Raw genomic sequence first — 14,661 nt, forward strand, 5'->3', positions numbered from 1 at the left:
TATATCAACAATGTCTAGTCCATTTGCATTTGACAAATTCAGAGAAAATACTCCATTTCTATCCTATCTTGGTGAGTTTAAATTCTTGTTCCTAATTTACTTTCTACCACAACTTGTATTACCATCCAAGAGTATCTTTTGATATCTCTTAACCTTATATACTTTACATTTCTTTAGTGAATTTCTTTTCTGAGTATTGTAAACAAGGGAGACTATAATTATAACTATAACTATCTAGTCTTCAACTACCTCAGAGACCCAAGAAGGAAATAATATTAACTGAGTAAGCAGGAAGTGCAAGCAAGCAACTTCCAAAAATAAAAGTGAAGACAGTAACAGCTGGCTGCCTGAGCAGTCACTAAAAATGCAATGTTGCAATGTTGAGGAATCCATCTTTGACCTGCAGGCCTAGCATATCTGACAGACTTTTCTGTGAATCAGGATATTTGGTGTCCTGCTTGTCTAATTAGGACTGTCAGCAGTCGAGGCAAGGACATTTTCTTTCCCAGTGGCTTACTTTTTGCCACAAAGAAAGTAAACTCCATGTGGAGTTTCTTTGAGTTTATTTTCTCTGAAGTAAATTAGTACTGCCAGGAGCAGACATGTTTCATTCTAATAAAAACAAAAAACCTAGGTTATTAAAACATCCTAAGGTTCACTTTCTTATTTAGCTTCTCTAGGATCACGAATTATAGGCTCAAAGACCTTTAACTATTGCTAGAATCCACTTATGAGTGAGTACATACCGTATTCCTCTTTTTGGGTCTGGGTTAAACTGGACTGGGACTGAACGAGCTTGTGATCAAACTGGATTCTCTGAATGTGGCTGACATGGGGGCTGACTGAGAAGCCATTGACAATGGCACTGAGTCTTGTTTTGTCTGCATGTACTGGCTTTTTCGGATCCTAGTCTGTTTGGATGCTCACCTTCCTAGACCTGGAGGGAGGGGGGAGGAACTTGGATTTCCCACAGGGCAGGAAACCCTGACTGCTCTTGGGACTGGAGAGGGAGGAGGAGAGGGAGTGGGGGAGCGAGAGAGTATTGGGAGGAGGGGAGGAAGTGGAAATTTTTATAAATAAATAAATAAGTAAATTTAAAAAAACAAAAAAAACCAAAACAACAAAATAATCTTAAATGCCATATTTTGTTGTTCTCTGAAGTGTTTGAAGATGACCTGTCTATCTAAAATATATCTTTGTTTGACCTTGAAAACATACCTAATGTGACTACAAGTTTGATTATGCTAGGTGACTGATTACTAACCTGCATGCATTTCCTTATTTTCCTAAACAGTTGGTAATAGTAATTTTCAAGGACAAGAGATTTGCATTATATTGCAAAATGAGCTGTGTAGGTACAATAACTTGAACGATATTAGAAATGTATGTACTGTATGTTTTAACAAAATTAATTTCAAATTTGCATCAACATATATAAAATTTGTATATAATATACAAAAGTCCAATCGAATATAAAACATTTAAAACTAGTAGTTGTTTTTTAAAAGTAGATTCAATAATCTACCTTTTTATCTTAACATATCTATGTCCTCCCTTTTTCTTTCCAGAGTAGATTCAATAAATAGCCCTTTTAATCTATCATATCTGTTATATCCATAATCCATTGAACAACCAAAACCTACCCACCCCACCTCTTGGGAATATGGGCATTGCATATTTAAATTTACTCCCTGCTCTCTGGGCAATAATATCTTTATGGCATCCTGAAAGAAAAATTCAGGTTAATTTTTAAGTCTTGGGAGAGGTAGCTGTATTTTTTTTTTTTTGTCCAGTCTATACATAATTGGAAAGTGCAGGGCTTATCTTAAGTCCTGTCTAGAGTAGTCTGTTAGGCTGGATCATCTCAAATAGGCACCTTGAAATTGTTCTGATCAGTGTATAGTACAAAACTGATCTTTAAGTGGTGCTATTGACTGAATAGCATCATATGAACCAGGTGGAATTGTTGTTGTGGGTGCCCATCTTCTACCTGGAGACTTGAAAGATTACTGTAGGAAAATTTATTGTTCACTATGAAAAACTTAAACATTATTTGTATCAAAATGGAAAGTTTGAATTTCAATAGACATATATTCAAAGAAAGGTACCATAGAGATGAAAATAGCTAATGGAAGAAGTAGAATTTTTGAAAACAGAGTTGTGATAATAACCTTAGTCCCCCATTTTTTTTTCTGTACCACACCAGATGGCTCTCCTGATATGAGACAGAAACTCTTGAGTTTTTCCTTTAACAACATACTTGTATTTAGAGAATAATAGAGCCATAGTCTATCTTTGAAACCAGATTTTTTAAAGTTAGTTGGTACTACCATTATATTAAGAAGTAAAAATATATATATTGAGATTTTACCTTGCAGAGAATATTGGTAATACATCAGATTTTTCATAATTGGTGGTTCTTTATAGATAGCTGTCTTTTCTTCTTTAGGTTTCTAGATGTCCAAGGTCTCTTGATTTCTCAAAGATGAATATTTTCTATTTTGTTCCAAAGACAAGACCAGAACCCTTCCCCAACTCTTTTGTCTCCTTTGTGGATAAGCTATAATTTCTCTTTATCAAAAGGTTTCTCCTTTTCAGACCGAATCTTGATTAGTTTTGATGGTATCCATAGCTTCTCTTCTCCTGTGGAAACAAGAAATAAAGACCTTCCCCAACATAGCATATCCCTGGTTTTCATTTTGAGGTCGATACATCCTTGAAGTACACAAGCTGATTTAATTTAGAAGTTATTTTCTCTTGTCCAATGTCTCTCTGCAACTGTTGTTCTTTTCCCATTAGCATTAAGAAAATTCAGGGTTAATAAAGCATTATGCAACCTATTTCTGGGGGCCTTTATCATCCCTTTATTTTTGTTAAACATATCCTTTATAGTTTGATTTCATCTTTCTATAACTGCCTCACCTGTAGAATTGTCTGGTATACCTGTTTTATATACTTTATACTCTAATAGGCAAAACCCTTTTTCAATATCTTAGAGACATATGTTGGAGCATTGTCTGTCTTTATTTGTACAGGTATACCCATGATGGCCATAACTTCTAGTAAATGTGTGATGACCATATTAGCCTTTTCCTAACTCAAAGCATTTGCCCATTGAAAACCTGAATAGGTATCAATGGTGTGGTGTACATATTTTAATTTTCCATAGTCTACAAAATGGAACACATCCATCTGCCAGATTTAATTCCTTTGAGTACCTTTTAGTTTACTTCCTGCAGGTAGTGATATTTGGTTGTATAAAGAACAAGTAAGACACCTCCTTATAATCTGCTTGGCTTGTTGCCATGTAATAGAAAAGTCCTTTTTCAAACTATTGCTATTGACACATTACTTTTTATGAAATTCTGAGGCTATCATCACATTTTCAATCAATAATTGGTTGATTTCTGCTTTACATTGTGCTAGCAGACTTGGCACACCCATATGGAAACAGGTATGGGTTATGTACATGAGATGATATCTATTCCTGATATATATTGTACCTGAATAAAGAATAAAGTAAATTATTATCTGGTATAAATTCAGTAGTTTCAATATACAAAACAAATCTTTCTGCATATTATGAATCAGTAACTATGTTGAGAGGTTTTTCTAAAATTCCTTAGTACCATGAGAACAGCATATAATTCTGAACTTTAAACAGAATTATAAAAAAATTAATTATTTTTTTTTATAAAAACAGAATTATAAAAAAAATAAAAGGGATTTGTTCTACTTTATTTAAATTTTCTGACTTGTAATCTGCCTTTCCTAATTTATTTGCATCAGTATAGAATGTAATGGCTCCAGTTATTTGTATGTCCCATACAATGTGAGGAAGGATCCAATTAGTTTTCTTTATAAGTCAAATTCTCTTGATTTGGGGATAGTTGCTGCTAATCTTTCCCCCAAAAATAAGTAAAAGCTCTTTGCCAGGGTTTACTGTCTTCCCATAATCTGTTAATTTCATCATTAGTAAAAGGTACTATAATTTATGCTGGGTCTATTCCTTCCTGCTAATTGACAAAGTCTCAATTTTCCTTTCATAATTAAATCAGAGACTGTTTCAATATAAGATTTTAACTTTTTTACTCTGCTTATATGATAAAAATATCCATTTTAAGATAATATCTTCTCTCTGCATTAAAATTCCTGTGGGAGAATTTTTGTAGTGTAATTATGATCAGAATGCAGTTAAGATTCAGATCTACATGATCCTCATGTGCCTTCTGTAATTTCTCTTCGAAGTCAATTCTCTCTCAGCTTCAGCTGATAATTCCCTGGGACTATATAAGCACTTGTCACCATCTAAGGTTTTGTTTAAACTAATCATTTGATCAGGTATTATCCCAATAGTGAGCCACTGATTGACAATGTCTTCTAGAAATCTTTGAAAGTCATTAAGAGTTGGTAATTGATCTCTCCTAATTTGCCACCATTTGTGGTTTAATTTTTGTAAACCTATTTTATTACCTAAGTAATTAATAGAATCTCCCTTTTGTATTTTTTCAGGAGCAATTTGTAATTCCCAATGAGGAAAAATTTCCTTTATTTCTTTAAACATTCTTTCTAAAGTATCTACATTTGAATCAGCAAAATGTCATCCATGTAATGATACACTATAGATTCAGCAAATTGCTTACATATCATTTCCAATGGCTGACTTAGAAAATATTGGCACAAGGTGAGGCTATTTAACATTATCTGTGAGAGAACTTTCCATTGATATCTTTTAGCAGACTTTGAATTATTGTAAGTAAACTCTGTGAAGGCAAATTTTTCTATTTTTTTTCTTGTAAAGGTATAGTAAAGAAGCAATCTTTTAAATTGATAACATTCGACACCATCTTTTAGGCAGTAGAGAAGGCAAAGGAATGCCAGACTGTAGAGAGCCCATTGGCTGAATCACCTTATTAACAGCTCTTAAATCTGTTACTATTCTCTGTAGGAGGAGACTCTTTGTTCATTTTCCAGCTACCCAGACCTGAAATAATTACACAGAAACTACATTAATTATAACACTGCTTGGCCTATGAGCTTGTGAATATTTTTAGCTAGCACTTACATCTTAAATTAACCCATTCCTATTATTTTGTGTGTAGCCACAAAACTGTGGCTTACCAGGTAATGTTCCAGCATCTGTCTCCTTCAGCAACTACATGGCATCTTTCTGACTCCACCTTCTTTTTTCCTCTATCTCTGTTTGGAATTCCTGCTCTGCTCTATTCTGCCTTGCCAGAGCCTAATCAGCTTCTTTTTCATTAACCAACAAAAGCAACACATATATAGAAGGACTTCTCACACCATTAGTTTCCATTTTCCAGATTTCTTTTTAACAACAAATACAGATGAATTCCAAGGGCTGACTGATTCTTCAATATGGTGATCATCTAGATGCTCCTGCATCAATGGTTTAAAGTCTGAAGTTTCTCTTCTACTAAAGACCATTGCTTAACCCATATAGGTTTCTTAGTTAACCATTTTAAAGGTAGGTCCATTGGTACCTCTGAGAGTTTGCCAGTTGTTGTTCTGCATTTTTGTACAGCCTAAATGATCAGTGTCTATTTCTTATAGTACCTTATTATAGTCATCCTTCCCAGGAGCATGAGTTGGTTTATGGTCTATTTCTGAGACTGCAGGATTGTTTATCTGGGTATTCCATTGTTGTAACAGATCATAACCCCATAGATACAGCTTCAGCCTTCCTCTTACTCCTTCTGGTCCTATGCATTCAACTTAATCAGATAGGAGCAGGCAGCCCAGATGATCCAACATTTCATAGGATCTCTGATGAAGTTTTCAAAGGGTTCTACATCCAGAATAGCCTCAAGACTGTTGCTTGAGATGATCAAGCCTCACAGAATATTCCAGTCAGGACTTGACCATAATCCTAAATTTTCTTTAGGTCCCCATAAGATTGTCAGTGCCTCCAATAAGCAGGAAGTATCCTAGAAAGCTATGCCCACATTCCCAAAAAATGGATTACGGAAATTGTCTTTGTTTAGAGTGTTGGTTATAAGATGTTATGAATAATGGTCAGGAAAAAAACTAAACAAAGAGAATAGATTCAGAGTTCTTGTTTTGGAAAAAAGAGGAGGAGTACTGTGGGACAATGGTCTTGTTCCCTGTAAAGTTTTGTCAGTTGTGGAGTTTAATAAAATGCTGAATGGCCAGTAGCTAGGCAAGAAGTATAGGTGGGAAAACCAGAATAGGAGAATTCTGGGAAGAAGAAAGACTCAGTCTGTAGTCATCACCCAGACACAGAGGACACAAGATGAGAATGCTTCACTGATAAAAGGTACCAAGCCACATGGCTAACACAGACAAGAATTATGAGTGAATTTAAGATGTAGTTAATAAAAATACCTGAGCTACTAGGCCAACCAATTTATAATTAATGTAGGCCTCTGTGTGTTTCTTTGGCACTGAATGGTTACAGGTCCAGATGGGACAGAAACCTCTGTCAACAACCCATCAATTTCTAAGAATTGAATATCTGCCTCCTGACAAGGCCAATTTGGATGCCAAAATTCTGGAATAATAATAGTCACATCTGCATCAATAAACCCTCCATTATAATATTATTTATTCATACTCACAGCTTTGGTTTTTGATCATTTATAGAAATCTGTCAAAGTATACATTTTCTAGTTTCTTGGAATTTTTAATTCATCATCCATGGTTATTTTATCATTCAGAGCAATATGTTTTTTTATAACAGGAATTGGATTTTCTAATTTTCCTGGGAAGGCGTGTCCTCCAAAGTGACTGGGAATGAATAGACCACATTCAACTTGGGGGCCTGCAAGAGGCCCCTCAAGGGAGTTTCATGATGATAGCAGGTTGCCTTGTCTGTCTCTTTTTGCTCTACACTCATTGGTCCAGTGTTGGTCTTTGACATATCTTCTGCACAACCCAGAAGGCTGGACCTTCTATTTGGATGATTCCCAGAAGAAACATTCTTTGTAGGGATTCCCTGTCTACAATCCCTTCTCAGATGTCCTATTCTATCACTATTAAAGCATTTGGTATTTTGATTTCAGAAGTAGTAACAGGATAATTAGCTAAAACTCTTGGTAAGTCATCTGCAGCTTTGAGAGACAGTGGCAATGTTAAGACTCCACTATTGTCTTTTATCTGTCCCTCATCTCCTTGCCTATCTGTTCTGACAAATTCTTCAATAGTTTGAAATCTTTTATCACTGTCTTTTGTAGAGTCTGAATTTCTTGATCTTGAATATTTCTAATGAATTCATCAAATCAGTTAATCTGATTCTCATCATGTACATATTGTTCCCAGTCTTTAAGTTTTTCCATTAAAGACATCCTCTCATCCTTAGAGACTATTTGGATGGCATGGAAATCGCCTTCCAGTACAGTGATGTACTATCTGTTAGCTTGTCATAACTTCTTAACAGATTTTGATTGTCAGCTTCAACAGTATGAATCATTTCAGATAATCTCTCAGTGCCATTCTGTAAGGTTTAATAACCCATTGACATGGAGTGAATTTTGCCTGCTAAACCATGGTTATCATTTTCAATGGTATGTATCCTTTCAGTCAACTTCTCACTACTAGTCTGTAAAATCTGTATCATTTCTAAATGGTTCTCATTCTTGACTCTGTTAACAAACCATTTCTTTAAAGATATAATATGAACTATCAAACTGATAGCAACTCTGGCTAAGAACGTCCCATGTTAGGACATATACCTCTCCTATAATTCTATTCATAATAGAAATGAAAAGGTTATTAAATTCCTGGCTGTAGATATTATCTGCAATTATCTTAGGAGTGGTTTACAAATCACAAATATATATATTTGGCAGATGACTTACCTCTGTTAAAATCCTGTGTTAGTTGAGACTTTTAAGGTGTAATAATGATGTGGGCCAGAAAAACCTGTGAATTTTCTAAGCAGAACTCACAACCACACTGAATGAAATTTTAAAGAGATGCCAGACAGGGCAGCCGTGCAGCAGTCTCAGGAGTTGGGGGAAGCTGCAGTAACCACATGGGAGGTGAACGCACCAGGGGCTGGAGGCAAGCCACGGGACCACAGGGGCCATAGGAAGTTATGGGTGGCCACGGGAAGCAGTGTGGATGCCCCTTGGGGTGACAGTAAGGATGAGCACAGCAGGAGAGGAAGTTAATCCAGGGCAGATGAGAGCTGGGGGCCCTGGTGCTTCTCCGGAGCCCAGGAGGCTAGGTTTGAGTTCCAGTTTCTAGAGCTAGAATTCCAATCCCAGCTGTGAACTGGGCTGGTGCCTAAAAAGCCTTTGGCAAATGACTTTTTCATGAATTTGTACCCGACATTGGGTACCAAATTAAGCATGATTAATATAAACTCAGAGACAGATATTGGGGTTTAACCTGAAGACCAGAAAAGTAAAGCAGCCAGCCACTGGCTCTTTCCTTGACCTCAGTCTGATACTGATGATCCTGCCTCCAGGAAAGATCAGAATGAGACTGAGACTGAGAACTGTCTCATTTGGGTTTATAATCCTCTCTTGTTCTGGGATTAAGGACAGTCGCCACTACTGCCTGGTTATATGGCAAGCTACTGGGATTAAAGGTGTGCGTCATGGCTGCCTGGTCTGTAAAGGTGGCCAGTGTGACTGCTTTACTTTTCTGATAATCAGATAAGCTTTATTTATTAAAATACAAATGAAATATCTCTACATAGGTGGAGAAATCTAGGCTCAAGAAAAGAAGGAATGAGAGAAAAAGGAGAGAATGAGGGAGACACATTGAACCAGAAGCCAGGCAGATGCCAGACAGACAGATACAGAGAAGCAGTGAAGTAAGATATACAGAAGTAGGAATAAGCCCTGAGGCAAAAGGTAGATAAAGAGAAACAGGCCAACTTAAGTTTAAAGAGCTAGCCTAAGCTAGGTCGAGCATTCAAAACTAATAAGAAATTTTCATGTCTAACATTGGCTTGTGGCCTGGTACAGGTTTGTGTATGCTAGTGCTAATATTCTCAGAGGTCAAAGGTCCTGGGTCCCTTGAAACTGAAGTTCCAGGTGACTGTGAGTTGCCTGATGTGAGGACATCGTCTTGGATGAACCAGTGCTCTTAGCTGCTGAGCCTTCTCTCCTGTCCTGTTTGGTGTGGTCCTTATCATAAAGGGAAACATTGTGTTACTCAAAATTTTTCCCTCCTTCCCACTGTTTTTAGTTTCATGAGAGTCATCAAAACACTACTTATTCCTAAATTATCTCATCACAGGACTACATGAAACCATGTTCGCCCAAAATAACCTCTTAACCTCTCTAGGACACTGGTTAAAAATGAGCTGTTTTTAGGAGTATACAGTCTTGACGTGGTTACGTTTCTAAAAGTAAACCACTGATTAATCACTTTAGTAGCAAACTGTCTGCTTGTGATAGGAAAAAAAATGTGAGTGGAAGAAGAAGTGGGTATGATCTGAGAGAATATGAGTAAAACCTGCAAGGAGCAGATATAATCTGTGAGGACACAGGTATAAACTAGAGGAAGTGGGTATGTGCTGAGAGGAAGTGGGTATGAGGTTAGAGGAAGTGGGTATGAGCTGAGAGGAAGTGGGTATATGCTGAGAGGAAGTGGGTATGAGCTTAGAGGAAGTGGGTATGGGCTGAGAGGAAGTGGGTATGAGCTTAGAGGAAGTAGGTATGTGCTGAGAGGAAGTGGGTATGTGCTGAGAGGAAGTGGGTATGTGCTGAGAGGAAGTGGGTATGAGCTGAGAGGAAGTGGGTATATGCTGAGAGGAAGTGGGTATGAGCTTAGAGGAAGTGGGTATGTGCTGAGAGGAAGTGGGTATGTGCTAAGAGGAAGTGGAATGTGTTGTGAGGAAATGAATATGGGCTGATGGCAAACCCATCTAGCAGAAACCAATGCAATAGTTGATAATGTCCAGAGCAACTCAGGCCAGAAAAAAGAAATCTTACTTGATAAATTAATGGGTTCTAAATGTAAACTTTCATCTGGTGATATTGCCTGTTACCTGCCGGGAAAGTGAAATTACCAATGAAATGAGTTTGAGAGATTTTTTTCTGTCTGAAAATTTAAGTCACTTGATTAAAATAAAACATTATTGAAATAGGACATTGAGACTGTTTGCCTTGAACAAGTGAATTTTTGCCATATTTGCTGTTCCATATTTGCTGTTCTCTCTGCCTGGTGCCTCCATTCTGGATCTTGATATAGCTTTAGTTTAGCTTTAGTTCTTTGTTTTAATCTAGTTTTTCTCAGCTATCACTTTGCTTTGGTATTCTCCTGGCCACTCTGTGTGAGGCGGCACCTCCAGCCTCTTTTCCAGTTTCATTTTCTTGGCACATGCTGAGTTGGTCTTCATGGCCATACTCTGTTGGCTCATGGTTTATGTATTTATCTTAAAACCCATGTATTAATAGTCAAGTGTTATAAAGACAGATTATCTTGCTTGTTCTAGAACCTATGGTGGTCATGGGAGGTGGGGTGAGGGTGTAAAGATTAGCTTTTTAATTTTCTGTCAGGTTTATGATCCAGTCTTACATCTGAAATCATCAAAGTTAGCCACCCCCAGATCCACATAACTTCTCCGTCATTTTTTTCTGATGTGTGAATTAGTTGTAGTGTTGGCTAGAACACCACATTACTAAATTCCAAACACTAAAGAGACCCCAGCACGCAGTGATTCTAGAGACGTTAATTTCATAAGGGAGCCAAAGCGTGGTGCACCCCACCTCAGGTAGATTAATCTGCTGCACGAAACCATTCAGGGCTCCACATTCCCTCATCAGCTCCTGATGTTCATCAAAACCTGCCCCCATATCCTTGACTGAAATCAAGCCACTATCAGATCCACATTCAAGTCCATGGTGAACTAGGAAATGAGAGGGTGGTTTAAGGTTTCTACTGCTATGAAGAGACACCATGACCATGGCAATTCTTAAAAAGAAAAGCATTTAATTGGGCCCAGCTTGGAGTTTCAGAAGTTTAGTCTATTATCATCATGGTGGGAAGCATGGCAGACATGGCTAGAGGAGCTGAGATTTCTACATCATGATTCCCAGGCAACAATAAGCAAACTGTCCTGCACTGAATGTACTTGAGTATATATGAACCCTCAAAGCCTGACCCCACAGTGACACACCTCCTTCAACAAGGCCACACCTCCTAATAGTGCTCCCTATGGGCCAAGCATTCAAACACATGAGACTATGGGAGCCATATCCATTCAAACCACCACAGAAGGGGAGGGTGCACCCTCATCAAGTACTTGCATATATTCCTTTGTTCTTACAATCCAATGTCTTGACTTCAACCACATGGCCACACCAACCTGCAAAGGAGCCTAGAAAAATGTAGTTCCTACATTAGTGACCATGAAGCCCATTGTTAGTTTGTGGGTTTTTTTTAGTAAACCACAAGAGGAAATGGGTGCAGGTGACATTTATCTGTTATTACATTTTAGGAGCCTTGGCCGCAGCTAGTCATTGTCTTCCTGAAATAGTTAGGATTGCTTAGTTTCATGACCCAACACTCGCATTTTCCAATATGGCTCCCATTGGGGAGCATGTTCACCGTCTCTGGAGTGTTTAAAGACCAGAGCAGTATGAAGAAAGATTCTTTATTTCCAGTGTTGCTCAAAAGTTTATTTCAACCACTTTAGACATTAAACCCCCTTTTGTCTTCGGGAGTAACAGTGAAAAATCATATTCTCCTTTGGTGAATGTACTCAACATATCCAGGACAGCATGGTGTAGTGATTCTTAATTTGAGTTTAGGGTCTCCTATAGGCTGTGGATAAGCTGAAATCTTGTTTTTAAACTTGTGTGCATTTTTGTGTGAGAGGCTGAGTTCATAGATTGGTCAGATTCTCCAGGTCCAAATAAAAGTCACTATACTGTAGAAAAATATTGGAGATAGATTTGCAAGATTAGTATCCGAGTTCTGGTCTTGCCATTTACAAGAAATACTCTTTATACAGGTTTTGTGATTTATTTGGATTCTGGTTTATTTATCCCTAAAGTATTCTTTTGTATTGTTACAAACATGTATCAACACTTTTTTTTTCAATGTGTTTTATCAGGCCAATAAGATGGCTCAATTAGTAAAGGTGCTTGCTACCAACTCTAACAACCTCAATTCCATGTTTGAGATCATGTGGAAGGAAAAACCCAGCTTCCATAAGTGGTCTTTTGATCTCTATGTATTCTGCACAGCACAATACACACAGCACACACACACCAAATATAGTAAGAATGTTTTTAAGTGCATCTCCTCTTTGCCAAAGCAAGGGTGTTATTGCATCTCATACTAAGAAGAGTACATTTTGCAGTATACTCAAGGTGCTTGTTCATAATCACAGTGCACTAGGATACTTGGCTATAATGATTGTTTTTGTCACCAAGCAAGTTCTGGATCAAGACAAGTGTTTCTTCTGTTTCCTAAGTCACCCATTCTTCTTAGATAGTCTGTGCTGCCATCACGGCTCAGTGCCCTTGGGTGATTTCTTAGATCACATTCCCTCAAGTACCATACAGAAGAGCAGCTAGCTGTCTGTGGCTCCCTTTCCACGTCAGTCTCATCCTGGGTCAGACAAAAGCTCTATGAGCCAGGGAGTGCGAGTCTTAGCATATATTCTTGAGAGAAATGAACCCCCGCGTGTAAAGAGGAGGAATAGCTGGCTTTAGGCCAAAAGGCTAGTAATTTGCAGAGGCTGAAGATTATATTTCAAGCTGTTATCTCTTCCTAAATTTTCTATTAGGGTGACCTTGACGATGTTGACTAGGACTCTTGACGAGAGAGCTTTCTCTCATCTTCACAGTTCGGTATTTGGCTGTTCTTCAAAAAGTGATTTCAAAGTTCTTTGCAAAGCACGAGCCATATTTTTCTCTAAGAGGACAGGGAGGTATGTGACATGCCCATTGAACAAGGACTAATGACGTTGTTAGGAAGGAAAGAGAGAGGACACCACCTCTCTATTGATTGCAGCTCACATGCATTAACACCAGACAGTGTCCTCTGCAGAGGGAAGAGGGCTCGCTCCATGTTCCAACTTGACAGGGTCCTTGGGATGAGGAATTGAGGCAGCTCTGTAGGTGCAAGGCCTGCTAAGATGTGGCTGGAAATAACTGAACACAACTGGTAACTATTTGGCTCTTTGATGTGGTTTATGCCAACGGTCTGTTTCATTTGCCAAAAATAGAAGCAATACTGAGACAATTTCCTACAAAGCCTTTTAAGTAGTTGAGATAACATCACACTGGTTAGTTTCAGAGACCAAATGTGAAGTGTAAATGTTGCCATTTCTTTTTTAAAAGCCGTGTGTACGTGTGTGTATGTGTGTGTGTGTGTGGGGTAATGTATGTATGTATCCATATCCACGTGTACCATGATGAATACATGTGCCATGGCCAGCATATGAAGGTCAGAGGACAACCTCAGTCTCTCTTCCCCTCCCACACTGTTTGAGACAGGATCTCTTGGTGATCTCCTCTGAGATGCCAGGCTACCTGACCTATGAATTTCTGGGGCATCTCCCGTGTCCACCCTCTATGTCCTTATAGGAATGCTGGGATACTAAATGGACGCTACCACATTTAGCTTTATACAGGTTCTAGGGATCTGAACTCAGGTTTTCTTTGCTTGCATGGCAAGACCTTTACTCACTGAGCTCTCTCTCCCTCCCTCCCCACTCACAAGGCTTATTTCTTCGTAGTGGTACTGTGAACTGCACCAAGGACTTTGTGATGGTTTTGTTAACTTGATAGAGTCTAAAATCGTCTGGAATATGGATCTCAGGGGATCATCTTAATTACATTAATAGATGTAAAAAGACTCAACTGTGGGCTGGTTCATTCCACGAGCATGTGATCCTGGATCGGATACCATGGAGCTGATACAAGCATGCAAGCATCCATCCCCATCTGTTTCCTGGTTGTGAAAGCAATGTGGCCAGATGTTTCAAACCTTTGCTGCCGCCGCTGCCTTGGCTTCCCCGCCACGAACTGTAAAATAAGCCCCTTTCCCCATAAGCAGCTGGTATCAGTTCTATGGTAGAGTGTTTTACCATATCTGCAGTAAAAACAAAAGACAAAACTTAAAGCAGCCTTCCCTTGTGCATTCCAGCTAAGTTCTGGAGCACTGAGCAGTATCCCCGGTCTAAAGAACAATGTTTAAATGTCCTCTGGGAAATTTTAAAGGGGCTGGGAGTGGGGTGGAGGTGGGGGCAGAAACTGAGATCCTGAGACTATTTCCAGTGTGTTTCTCCCTCAACCACCACCCCAACCCAAAGCAACTTTCCAGTTGCTTCCTACTGTGGTTTGGGTGTGTTCTATTCCCTCCAAGTTTGTGTTTTTCTTTGGTTACTATAGCGCTGGAGTTGGGAGGTGGGCCTCTAATAGCTGGCTAGTTGACTAAGAGGCATAGCAGTGGTATCTTTCTCTTGGGAGTGAGCCTCATTCTCCAGGGACTTGGTTAGTTAACTAGTAGTTAACTAGTAGACTAGATAACTAGGTTAGTTACCACAAGGGGAGGCCCTCTCTTTTCTTGCATTTTTCTCCTCTGTTCTATCAAAACCTTAGTCTACTGATCAAATAGCTCACCTCCTCTGTCCATTAGCATTGCTGTGTAATTGTTCTGGCTCTCTCTGAAAAAAATCAAATTAGTCTTCAGAGTGTGAGGGAACATTTC

This window comes from Myodes glareolus, chromosome 1 (assembly GCF_982192425.1).
Source record: "Myodes glareolus chromosome 1, mMyoGla1.1, whole genome shotgun sequence".
NCBI lineage: Eukaryota > Metazoa > Chordata > Mammalia > Rodentia > Cricetidae > Myodes > Myodes glareolus.